The sequence below is a fragment of the Podarcis vaucheri genome, assembly GCF_965113315.1.
Source record: "Podarcis vaucheri genome assembly, chromosome: 4".
Taxonomy (NCBI): Eukaryota; Metazoa; Chordata; class Lepidosauria; order Squamata; family Lacertidae; genus Podarcis; species Podarcis vaucheri.
Window position 1 is genome coordinate 71,732,780 of NC_138762.1, and position 13,770 is coordinate 71,746,549.

A 13,770-nucleotide genomic window follows, 5' to 3' on the forward strand; every position below is an offset into this window, starting at 1 on the left:
GGAAACATAGCTCAGCGGTACACCACATGTGTTACATGCAAAAAGGTCCTTTTTTAGTCCCTGACATCTCCTTGTAGGTCTGGGAAATTCTGGAAAGCTGCTGCCGCCAGTCATTGTTGCTAATATTGGGGTACACAGCCCAATTGTCTGAATCAGGGTACTTTCCCCTGTTTGCCTGCATATTGCCATTCCACTTCCCACTACTCCATTTCCACTGCCGCTGCAGCAATATCCTTCCAGTTTATAAATCTTTTTTTTTTTTTTTGTGGGAAAGAATTAAGATATGGGTTCCTCACATCCTTGTTGGACTTCAAAGCTTATTTGTTGTTGCTGGGCTTCTCCTGGATAGGAACTTAATGTTGTAAATGGGTCAATGAGATGTCCTAAATGGATTTTTGGCAACCGAGGTTTTTAAAGAAACTTCTTACATATTTTCCAGAATTTATTTTATCCAGTTTCTCATGTTACATGTATTTCCTCCACCATGCTATCAGCTAGGATTGCCATCTTACATCACAAACTTTGTGCCAAACCCTCTAAGTCTTCCATCAAAGGCAGCTAGGTCTTCTCCCCCATCTGCTTCCTTTGTGTCCTTTCATCCTCTCCTTCCCTTATCCACTGTGCAGCACACCCTGCCATTATGCTATCTAGTTTTCTCTATTTTATTTTCTTCTCTATGGCCACCTCCAAACTGTTGCTATTTGGGGGCAGAATTAAATCACATTCCTGCGAATTCAGGTTGTCCTAACTCGCTTTCTCATGAGATCAGATTTTTGCTATGGGTGGTGGGGGAAATTCACTGAAAAGCATGTTCTGATGCAGGGTTATTGAACATCCTTGCAAACAAATCATAATGAATGCTTATCAAATAGCCCATGTAGTTTTGTATCTCCCAAAACAAATTAGGATTAATGTTCAATAAACAGGTCATTTGGAAGCTCCCTATCTCTTTTTCTTTTTTCTTCATGAAGGGGTATTTGGGATTGGGGCAGGATTTTTCCTTGATGGGAATATGCTTGACCCTTGCATCCATAGTTGTGCTGTAATAGTGTCATAAAACCAACATGAATGCAAAAATCTACATAAAAGAGAATTAAGTATGGAAAGGGAGGCTGCTAGCTAATGAAACCTTCCACAGGAAACCTAGCCAATTCATGCAACTCTTTTTGATGTGTTAAACCTGATAGCAATTGGCTTTTTTGGTAGCTTTTGGAATGCTTTAACCAGACAAATGCTTCACCGTTTGTCCAGGTCGCAACTGCGATGTACTGAATTTGCAAATCATCAAACTGGTTCTTCTAGATGCTTGTGTGTTGTGCTGATCCTGGACCAGTTTCTCAGTCACTGAACCTTATGTGAACTGAGTGCCTCTACAGTCGCATGACATTCCTGAAAAAGAAAACAGGGTGAGTTGCTTTGATAGATGGATCCCCAAATTTCAGTGAAATGTATCTCAGCCCTTGTTTTCTTTGGTACTTAGCTGCGACAATTCTTTCCTGGTTTTTTCTCCTTCCCCACCCAATCGCTCCTTAGGATGTGTTGATCATGTTATTGCTGCTATTCATGTGCCCACAAACTATTTTTTTAAAAAGTTGTATTATGGTAATGCATCTGCATCTGGGAAAGGGTGAGGCGAGCACAAAACCCCTTGAGCAATTATTCTGTGATGGTGCACAGAGTTTCTTTCCACTTTAATTGCATTGCTCACCGCATGTGTCTGGCTGTCTCCTTTAAACATTACTCTTTTTTTTTTTTAGTTTTGCATTTTTGGACCCCAACTACTCGCCTAAGCTGAGGTTTGCCTTAGCATCAGGGGCTTCGGTTCTATGTGGTGTGGATCATGTTGCACTTGGGGGGATAGAGAAATATAAAAATTAGCAACAAATCTGAAAGCACTTACTCATGATGAAAAATGTGTCTTGTATAGAAATATTTGCGGAGGGGATGTAACGCAGGGAGTGTATTAAGATTCAAAGATATCGGAGATGTGGGTTTTTATAGTTTTAATTTCATTTGCTTTTAATCTACTATCAAGTATCCTGACTGCATATTTTTATAGTGAGCAACACCAGTTTGAAGTATGCTATCTACACTGAGCAACAGAAAGGACAGATAGGGTCTGATCATGTAAAAAGACAACACCAAGATAGAGGTATCTATTTATTGCTAAGCATTGCCGGACAGCTAATCTGAAGCTGAGCACTATAGTCAACCCACAGTCTAGAGCCTGTTGCCAGAAGGCTCCCCACTCCAACCATCTCATAACCTCTAAATTCCCTCTCCTCCCTCTTGATTGTTGTTTTCTGAAGGGCTTCCTCCTGGTTTTGGCCAGCTAGATCATGTAGCATACAATGTTCCTGTTCTTGGAAGAGGGAAAGGAAAGACGGCAGAGCAGTCATCTAAACAATTTTTGCAACCGCCCCGGCTTCCTCTGTCACGGCTGTATTGAAGTATGATATATCTGGAAACATGTGTATAATAGCAGCTAAAGACACTATTTGACAGTCTCTGTCTTTGTCTTATGCTGTGATTTCCAAGTTCATTTATCATCCCTGGGTTGTTGTTTCTGCTCCACCACTTGCTACTACCTTTATCAATTCCCTCACTTCAAATCATCAAATAAAGTTTATGATGCTGGTTTGGTGATTGTGGCTCTTCCTAGCAAAGTAAATTACCTAGTTAGGAGTGTGCAATGTTTAGTGTATGATCCTCTTTAAATTCATAGCCAGCGTCTATGGGAAAGCATATATTAATTCCTGTTCATGAGAAAGTTTGGTACGTTACATTGATGTGATAACAGGCTACACCAAATATTTTCATGTTTTGCAATCCCGTTGAGTGCCATGGTTCATTCTAGCTCTTGTTTCTGTTTGCCACTTCGGTACTTTTTCCTGTTGTAAACTGCTCTGGGATCTTCAAATGAAGGGCAGTACAGTATACAAATTTTAACACAACAACAACAACAACAACAATAATAATACTATTGGTTAGGACTTCTTTCTTCTTTCTCCTACCTCCATTACTCACAGAGTGGTCACAGCTGATCAGAGACTGTACAGTGAAAATGGTGACGCCATGGTGCTACAAGCCAGTCAGCTTTGTTATCGAGGGCAAGCAAAGTCAACTTAGAGTGAAGGTAATTTTTTTCTTCATTACTTACATGAATGATCTAAGTCAATCAGGAATCAAGAGAGATTATAGTAGTACATTCCTAACCAGATTTGGCAACCTGCTAGTACTGTTAAGGGATGAAAATTAGAGTGCAGGCACCACTTTCTGAATGGATTGAGTTTTATCGAAATTGTAAATAATTGTTCAAGTCTGTGTGAATTCTTGACCTTGGCAAAAAGGTTAATGAAAAACAGCAGATACCAATTCATGCCTAGTTGATCATCACCTTCATTTTGAAAAGCCCTTTCAAACATCAAAACTCTAAAGTCTTCTGCATACCTGCTAAGAGTGTTTTAAATCAACAATGACCATCATCTCATTATCTGAGAAGACGCTTTTAACTCTTCCCAAACCTGATTGTAAGTACACATAATTGAAGCTTTCCCCCCTGGCTTTTATTGCAAGATAACTCTAAGCAAATATGGAAACCCTGAAGAAACAGAGATCAGAAAGGCATTTTAAGAATCAACATCCCATTATCTGGCTGGAAAGAGAGGTGTTTCAGATTCACCTACAGATAGGATTATGTATGCCCATGCTATGCAGTGTTTTCAAAAGAGTAGATGGGAAAATGCAGATATTTGGTGGGGGAGAAAGCTGAAACTTCAATAGCTATTTTATCCCACTTTTAGGTTGATCTCTCTCCCACCCTCTCCTACCACCTCTCTCTTGTTTTATGATATTTTTAATTGATGGAGAATGCTCAGAAACTTTGCCAGGAGCTTGTTCCTTATAAGGGACACCAGTCTGACCATATGCCCTTTGAAGTCAATTTCCGTTTTCAATGGACTTTAATGTCAAATGATTCATTCTTGGAGTCACAGTGAACCATTCTTCTCCACTGCTTGCCAGGATGGGGGAGGCAGTGAGTTCAGGATGAACAAGCACATCAGCAGACCCAATCTGGTGCTCCTATTGATGGACCTGTACAGCCCTGACCTAACCACTTCTCCTTCTCCTGGTGAGTGGCAGCTGCACTGCTGTTGGGAGGCTATTGCTCAGCTCTGTCCTTACCTGATGTCATTAATTCCTTCACAGCTTTACAGCTAAGATCAAATGTAGAATTATCTTACCACCATTCCTCGTTGCTCTCATTCATGCCGGTCTTCATAATTTCAGAATGATAGATCTGAGGCTGATCAATGGAAACAGATGGGTCAGCAATGCAATTTCCCTATGAAGTATTCTTGTTTGAGTCCTCTGTCATTAATATCTTTTGTATATTTGGTGCTTTCCATGCACATTTTAAAAATCAGGATACAGTAACAGCACCATCAGCTCCTAGTCTCAGTCTGTGGCTGAAAGCCATGAACACCAGTATATTGAGAAAACTTTTTATTAGTTTCCATGCTTGTTTCAAAACGTTAAGGGAGCCAAATCAAATTGCTCAAGGGTGACCTCTGGTCTGGCCATTTCTGTTTAGAGGGGGATTCATGGTGTTATGGTTTAGAAATAACAACTTTGCACATGATTGACCACTAAAGTATTTAAGGCGGCAGTATGGCACAAACAGAAGACAGAAATCATATGCTGTCATTTCCAAACCTTGCTAGAGCCATGCTTTTTTAATCATAAAAATGAAACAAGTGAAAGCCGTGATGAAGTAAAAGGTAAGTGAGGCCTATGTGGGGAAAAGGGTTCAATCTGCTATTCCTAAAAGCATTTCAAAATGGCAGGATCAAAAAGGGTTAGCTAAGCTATTAATCTCAGTTCAAAGAGCCATCAAGTAAACTCCCCACTGTGCTCAGAACTAGATTGAATCCTTATGAACATACCAACCTGTTGGCTCTGGACCTTGTAGAGCAAGGAAAAACAATTGGGAAGTGAGGGATTTTATTGTTCTTTCGACCAAGTTCCATGCCTGCTGGCTTTATCAGTCTGTCAATAATATTTAAAAACAATTCCAGTTTACTTAGCTAAATTGTTATTCTTCTCACTGTATAGGACCCCCCCAGCCCAGAAATGTGCTTCACCAAGAAATGTGCTTGGTTGTTATTTCTCTTTGTATGTGTTCTGAATATAGTAGATATTTCAATTTACGAGGTCAACAATAATACACTTAGTGCCTTTTTCATGCGTACTCAGAATGTTCCATGTAAGTATCTCAGTAATTTTCACAACAATCTTTTGTGATAGGCCAATATTATTCATATATGAGGAGCAGAAATTTATCTAAGGCCACCCAGTGATTTTGTGGCTATGTTGTGATTTGAAGAGGGGACTTCAAGCATCTTGCTCATTCTCTTAACTGCACTGGTATTTTCTGGAAATTAAAACTAAATATTCTTGGGGCAGGAAAAGAACTGAATAATACTTGGCTTCTGTGAGGACTAACTGTTGAGGAATGTGATAAGATGAGAATGGGCCATCTTTCAATTTCATGTTGTGAATGGTGATAAGAGATTTCTCCCAATCTCAATTTGGCATGGCCTTGTTCTTTCCAAACTTTTCTAGACAATTCTTCAGAAATGAATGGGTCCCCCCCCTGAAATTTTGAAAAGATTTGACCCACTCCAAATGCTTCCCTGCCAGTCATTCACTTACCCTGTAGCCAGATTACAAACTCTATTTTTTGAGCTCCCATCATCCCCCTCCCCTTATCAAAAAACTTGTCTTCCAACAGCCATAATAAAAAATTAAGAATGACAACGCATGAAACAAAAGAAGGCACCAGAAAGAGTGAGTGCTTTGTTTATATAATCAGCTGATCTGAGAGAACATTATGGTCTAATCTTGTGCCATGAAAACCGATATAGTTTTATTAATATTTATGAACATTAACTCCTTAATATCACAAAATCTGTATCAGTTAACAAAAAATATATTTTACCAAATCACACTCCTTATTTGCTTAAATTTGCAGCATCAAACTGAAAGAGTGTGGTACATTATGATCTGATTCACATGCACTGTAAATTATTTCCAAAGGCTGTTGCTTTTTCAAAGAGCAACAGTCTTTGGAAATTATTTAAGTATTGTACAAATGGTTCATAGAGAATGACAGAACAATTATTTTTATCACATGCACAAATCCATTGTGTTTTCAGAACATGTGAAGAATATGTGCTCTAACTGGATAAAAGTGGAGCATGAACACACACACACACTATTGTTCAAGGGGCAATCAATACCAACAATTCCATCAGTAATTTTGAAAACGCTCATGCAAGCAATGAATACCAGAAATTTGATCAGACTGAATTCAAACCACTCTTAAACATTTGCCAGTAACTGAAACTGAAACCAAACAATGTGTTTTGAGGTTTATAGAAACAACAACAAAGTATTTTTTTTAAAAAAAATTATTTAGAAATTCTCAATTGCAGACAAAGCTGACATGTGATGGTTCAATGGAAACAGAAATAGCTATGCTAAACTATCCATGGACAAGCATATATTGGGCATAGTCCAGCCAATATTTTAGCTCTCATTGAGTTCAGTGAGAGAGCTGAAACACATGCTTAAATGTCTCCCACAATGGAAAAGAACTTAAGTTAGCTAGATTATGGTCTTCATTTTCTAGACTGGATTTCAAGTATACGTGGCCAAAGAAAATAGCTAATGTGAGTACCCCATTTTTAACCAAATCACACATCTGATCATTTGTGGAATAAAATAGGCAGATGGTCGACAGATTCATTTCTCTTGGACTGGATCTGGACCAAGTAAGCCACACGTAGGTCTTATTGAAATCAATGTGGAAAGTTAGTCATTACTTGCTGAGCTCCCATTAATCAGAATGGGACTTACGCACGGCTACTTTGGTTTGGTTCCTACCCACCCGAGGAGCAGTTGGTGGGCAGGGATGCTGCTGCACACCTGGTCTCCTGTTATCGGCATCAACGTGCTTCCCCAGGGGGGAAGAGGCAGTAGTGAGTTTGGCACAACAGCGGAGCCAATCAGAGGCTCCCAGCACTGCACCTGCATTGCACCAAACTCCTCACCACCTTTCTCCTCTCAAAGTGATGTAGTTTATGGGAAGCCAGGTTGTGGTGCAGCTACTTCCTGCTGGCTGCCCTTCACCCACTGATTCCCCTCCCTTCATTTCTAACTGTAGCATAAAGTGTGCCAATCACCAGCTGCAATCCTGCATACAGTTATACTCTTTATAGGTGACAAGTTTGCTCACCACCACTCCCTGGGCTTTGAGCTTTCTTCCCTTGGGGGCAGTAGCAGAGGAAAGGGGGTGCAAGGGGTGCGGGCCGACCTGGGTGTCATCACTGAGGGGGGTGACAAAATGACAAAAAATGAGTTTCTTTTTTTAAATTTAAAAATGGGCTCATGAAACTTTTTAGTTCAGTCAACAAACGTAATGAAACATGGCTGGCACTGGGAACCACACCGCAGGGCCTGCAGCGTGCCTGAGCCATGTGTCTCTCCTGGGAGTGACGTGGTGGTTCGGGTGCCTGCAGGTTCCACGCTGCCTGAAATGGCAGCGTGGGACTTACATCTGCCCTCCGCCTCTCCCTCAGCCATCTACAGCTGAGGGGGAGGTGGTGGAGAGTCTCCATGCAGTGCCCCCTGCTCCCATGGACAGCTTGCCCTGCCCATGGCTGCAGGACGGGTGGGCCTCACCCAACACCCGAGCGGCTAGCTACACCGCTGCTTGGGGGTTCCCCAGCTGGTTCCTCCCACCATTCCTCTGCGTCCAACCAGTCCATGACAATGCATTATTTTAAACCACTGATTCCAAGGAATTTAAAGATGGACAGCAGAAAACAATGTATTTTAGCTTACCAGAACTTAAAATGGTTCCAGAACAGCACATTGTGTTTGTGTATTGTGAACAGATGTGAAAGAAGTGAGAGCCAAAGAAAAGCATGAACTTAAACTTAAATGCAAATGCCAGTATTTGAAAACAAAAGTACATACCCACTTCTTCTTTTTCAAAAAAAGTTCCCTAATAGTCCTTGGTACTCACTTTAATTTTGTCTCCAGCTGCCAAGATAATATTGGACATGAAAACTGCTACCCATCCCTGTTAATCTAGAAATGAAACACCTATCGCTATTGTTTCCAAATTATATTAATGGCTTCCATCTGATTTGCTTTTTAAAATCTAAATATACAATGACGTTGGCAAGTAGTTATGTTCTCCTATTCCACCCAGTGAAATGAACACATTCTTAGATTAACAGAAAAATAAACCCAAGAAGCAAGTCGCTATTCCCCCTCTAATATTTTCCCTCACCAGATTGTTGCAATTTGATATTTTCCCAAAGCAGAAAGCAGTTCACAAAATTAAAAAAGGGGAGACTTAATCATTTTACCTTCTCCTTGACACTTGTCACTCTGCAACTGAAGTAACGTAAAGTAGTGGCGTTTGTCCTCAGGTTTTCCTGGACGTGTTTGTCACCATAGCAGCAAAACAGACCTTTTTCTTTTTTCTTTTAACAAAAGCAGATGCAAAGTCTGCAAATCCCTGGTCTCTTCAGACCACCAGAATGCTTTGAGGTGTATTCATATAAGTCCCACCATTTAAAAGGAATGCAAATGAAATGCCTCTCTGATTCGGACTGTTAGGCGAATTGCATCTCTGCTCCCCCTGTACCTTAGCTTATATTTCCTTTGAGTGCCGGCAGATTACAGGTGGCTTTCTTTTTAATTTTTGTTTTATGTTTCTAGGGCAGACAATGGAGTCTTGTTATAGTTAAGTAGCTGCCAGTGAGAAAAAGGGTTCGGCTTTATGTGGAGCATTGCTGTGCTGTAATGAGACCCAAAGACAATATTGGCAAGCATCAGTAGCACGCTTCATTTTTAACTGTCTACACACCCAGCTGGAAGTTAAATAGGAAAGTCAAAAGATTAGATATCATAGTAGGATGTGTTAGGACAGTAACTTTCAAATTTGCTACCATCACTTTCCGCAGATATTTAACTCCTGAAGTTTCCTGTGAGTTGCAAAGACTGGTGGACCATGTTGCAGAGTCCTATGTCAATTTCTCATTTTGGGCATGCCTCCAAAGTTGTTCTGGTTTCTCCCCACATTTTTTGTTAATTCCATTTCCCCAGTTGCCACATTCAAGGATCATTGGAAGGGGAAATAAAGGTTACTGGCCCCAGTCATAAAAGAGGATTGTGGTTCAACGGAAGAGCATGGGCTTTAGATGCAGGAAAATCCAGATTTAATCTCTGGCATCTCTAGTTATAACTTCTACTCAGAGTAGTTCCATTTAAATCAGTGGAGGTAACTTAGTCATGTTTATTAATTTCAATTTCTATGGGTCTATTCTGAGTAGAACTTACTTGGGTACCATCCACTGGGAGCCTGTGCCAGTCAGTTGGTAATATCAAGCTAGATAGTCATCGGTAACCTCATCCTCCCTGGGTGTGTCTAATCCTCTTCACTACATATTCTGAGAGAGAATTCCACAGCTATATGTTGTGTGAAGTACTTTATTTTGTCTGTCCTTATCTGTATTCACTGAATGGCTCAAAATGAGCAAAACGAAAACTCAACAGCTCTAACCACGTGCTGAATGTTGTTTAAGTTGTCCCTTCATCTAGGCTCAGAAATACCTCTCCAAGCAAAGTCGAAGGGCAGAGCCACACCATACATTCGAAGCATGCAACATCCCCCCCATCCACCCCCCCGAACATCCTGTAGCATGTTAAGCAGATTGGGATGTGTTGTTCTGGGCAAGGGGAACCTACAATGCACAGAATCTTTTGGGGAAAAGGCATGTGCTTTCAATGGGTGGGGAATTTGCTTTAAATGTACAGTGTGCCCTGGTCTAAGAGACTGTCTCATTCCTGCATCCTCCTGTTTTCAGGGGGAAGCACATTGATCCAGAACACTGGAAGAAATTTGGTGGAAGAAATTGCCATTGATTCTATGGAGCTTTAGGATGATTAGTTTCTGAGCAGAACACTCTTTTGAGGATCTTCCTTTCTGACTTTTGTACTGCGTATAATTATTAAATTATATTGTTATTACTTTTGTCCCAAATGCATTGCTTCACTGTTGCATCTAGGAATGAGAGTAAATGGGGGACTGATACCTATTTGTTGATTACCATGATAACTGTCTATATAGAGAGAAACAACAGCACATTTGTTTGAGAGCTGTATAGCAACTTCCATACCTAAATGTAAATTCCATGCACTTTAGATGAGGGTTACAAAGGAATCAAATCCTTAATGGCAGGGTTAACTGCATGCTAATAAAAGTCACCTAGGGGATATATTACTTAAGCTTTTTTTTCCTGCAGGGAAAGTACAAGTGAGTGAAGATACCACATTCAGGAAATAAGATTGTCCTCTGCATAGCAAGGGCAACTATGTTTGAAGGGTATCACTAACATCAAAAGCCCTCTCTGGGGTGAAAATGAAGCCCTCCCAATAGGTCTGACCTCGATATCCATTCCAAACAAATATAGCATTCCTTTCCAGTAGTAGTGATGGGCTTGTCAAAAGAATTCTCTGTTAGATAGATAAACAACTGGTGGCTTCTGCAGCTCCGCAGATGCATTCCGACTCCCTGCTAGTTAATGGGCCTCCACCACAAGATGATGCATGAGAAACCAGACCATGAGAACAGCTTGGGTCAACATCGTACCATTGACACTTTCAGTTTAGAATGTGGAACATGTGCTGCTCTATAAAAGTTGTGCGTAGAATTCTACATGGCAACACTGCAAATGCCACCACAGGCTATGCAATGCCATCAAACTTTCCAACCTTTGAATGCTGTGGTTTCAGAAATTTACTGCATATCCCATTATTTGTCTCATATATATATATGTATTCCTTATTTCTTAGTCAACCTTCATCAGAAGATTCCAGGATGGGATACAACCCTGTAAAGAAAACTAATCACACAATTTAAGAATAAAGTATATAAACCAATAAGCCACAAGATTAAAAAGCAGAGTGAAAACATGAAATGTTCTCAGAGGAACTGAGAAGGCAATCCTAACTAAAACGTTATCTAAAATGCTGGCGCGAATAGGAAGGTCTCTGAAAATATTGTAATTAATATTGAAGCCAATCATATCTCTTTGGGGAGGGCATTCCAAAACAGAGGTGCCACCACAGAAATCTTAGGATTTAAGCATCTATTTAAAATGCTTTCCATAACAGAGATGCTATCTTATGTCTGTTTGTTAACTAATTAGAAAAGTGATTCCATCTTTATTCCATTCAGTTGTGCTTTCGGGCATAACATTACTCTCAGCATGTAAATTCTATACATTTTTTGGGTTTCTTCAGACATGATATAATAATTTAATCTCCTTATCTAAGCATGTCGGCAGTGAGGTTAGTGACTTCAGTTCCCCCAGTGCATAAATAAAGAAAAGTCAGATTATGTTGAAAAGCTTTTCCAAGTTTAGGGCATGAGATAAACTTCGCAATGGAGAGAGAGAGAGATCTCAATTGGGATTTCTAAAACGGCATTAACCCTTACTAATAAAACACAGATAATTAGCCAAAATAATGATAAAACCCCAGCAGATTTATTTTCTCACATGCTTTCCTTTTTATTGTGAGCCTTGTGGTATTACTTGGCAACCTTCAAGAAGAGTAATGGCCACACTGTTAACACATGCCCAGTCATGCTATGCAAACCCAGAGTACATTAATCTACTGACCCATGTTCTTAGAAGTTTCTACTTCACTTAATTTATGAAAGTCTAGACCCAGAATCCTGCTATTCTGCCTTTGACTGAATACTGTACATATCACTGATCTCCATGTATGGTTTATTACATCTAAGGTATAGTAAAATCATCGATCATCTACAACCTGCTGGTCACTAGGCAGGTATTTTTGTTTTAGATTTATGAGAAAGTGTATAAAGAAAATGTCCTAAAAGAATAAAGATATCTATTAAAATCTTACAGCCGGCACCATCTGGTAAAGCCATCACCAGTGTTTTACGGCTTGCATTTGCTTGAAGTTAAAGTTTATAGCGTCCAATGTGTGGTAAAAGAATTGTGTCACTTCTCACCCAGTTGTTGTCATACTATATATAGAGGGTGTGTTGCATCCATCATCACTGTGGTGACCACTTCTCAAAATATATATCTGGGATCTGTGATTTGCCTGAAGGTACAAAGGTGCTGAAGAGTGAATGAAAACAGATACACTCTAAAATTTTACTAGCTGGCTCTGCCTGAGCTCAGAAACAGGGTGTTTTCTCCTGGTCCTTTTTCTAGAGCTACATAGCCCAAAGTGCTTGGCACAAGGTTAGGAAGGACAAGGGGCGCCCCTCAGATGCAAGATATTGGGGTACCACCAAATAAAGGTTATCACAATTCAAAATTCTCAAATCAACAGTTCCTTGATTTTAAGAGCATATTGTGTGGTTGAAAACCTAGGCCCACAATCTTAATAGGACTTTATAGGGTTGTATCCAGATGTAATCATGCTTTGAGTAGACCAGCTGGGGAAAAAATGCAACTTAAATTTGAAGGATTGCCATGCCCACTTGTCCGCTTTGATCTGTGGAACTGGCACTTTTATCAGTGCCATGTTCAGTTTGCACTTGCAATACTTCATTGTGGCAGCACCTCTGGAACTCCCTGCCCATTGGTATTACACAGGCACCTTGGATGAACTTTTGGTGCTTGCTGAAAACTTTTGCTTTAGGCAAGTCTAACCAGGCATGCAATCTTAATGATTTAAAGTGTACTTTTTAGCATGCTATTTTACTATGTAGAATGATTTTCAAATTGGTGATTGTATTTCTTTTTTTTATTTATTTAAAAAACCTATTTATTTGTTTTTAGTGTTTGGTTTTATGGGTATTTTTAAGGAATTCTCTAGACCAGTGACAGCCAAACTTGGCCCTCTAGCTGTTTTGGGACTACAACTCCCATCATCCCTAGCTAAGAGGACCAGTGGTCAGGGATGATGGGAATTGTAGTCCCAAAACAGCTGGAGGGCCGAGTTTGGCCACCATTGCTTTAGACTGTAAACTGCCTAGAGGGGCTCTGCAAATGCTTGTTTGTTTCCTGTCATAGGCTGCTTTGGGAGGAAGAGCAGGATATCAATGGAATAACCAACCAACCAACCAATAACCAACCAGGACAACTGGTGGTAGATAGCGCTGTGGACGGAAGGAGGGGGCAGCCTAGCTAGATCAAGCCTTCAGGTGATATTTGCCTGCTTTTCTCACTGGCCCAGAACCTTTCCCACAGGTCAGTTGATGGTGGTCAGTAAATACATAACAAGTAATCTGGATCCATCCCACAGGACAGTTAGTAATACAAGGCCTTCTGGAAGCCAGAAGAGGGAAGTCCAACTGAAGCTGGCAAGTGGTCTTCTCCTTCACCAATCTCTTTCCCAGAATCCTCTTCAGACAATTGGTGATAGATGACTTTGTGAAAGGGCAGGGGAGTGGGGAAGGAAAGTCCAGCTGAAGCAGATTCTGAGGTGTTTCTGCCTGCTTCCTGAGGATCCTTTCCACAGGGCAGGTGGTGACAGAAATACATGATACTGTGCACATACGCGGCACCATCAACTTGCATGTGCCAACATTACAGAGAAAGGGATTCTGAGGGCGGGAAGCACATTTTCTCCGAGACCTTTGAAAAGCAGCTTGCAAATACCAAGCTGATGATAACTAACCAAGCCAAGGGAGCTTTTGCATCACTA

At 40.5% G+C, this 13,770-nt stretch overlaps 2 long non-coding RNA genes across 2 annotated transcripts; one reads left to right on the top strand and one right to left on the bottom strand.

Moving 5' to 3' along the window:
- Positions 1-1,289: 1,289 nt before the first annotated feature.
- On the bottom strand, positions 1,290-8,630 carry LOC309530950. Its single transcript, XR_014218987.1, has 3 exons — positions 8,442-8,630; positions 4,951-5,049; positions 1,290-1,389 (listed from the first exon to the last, which is right to left on the bottom strand). It is a non-coding gene; the product is annotated as an uncharacterized lncRNA (long non-coding RNA).
- LOC309530945 lies at positions 1,299-13,440 on the top strand. Its single transcript, XR_014218982.1, has 3 exons — positions 1,299-1,406; positions 3,030-3,136; positions 13,137-13,440. It is a non-coding gene; the product is annotated as an uncharacterized lncRNA (long non-coding RNA).
- Positions 13,441-13,770: the final 330 nt, after the last annotated feature.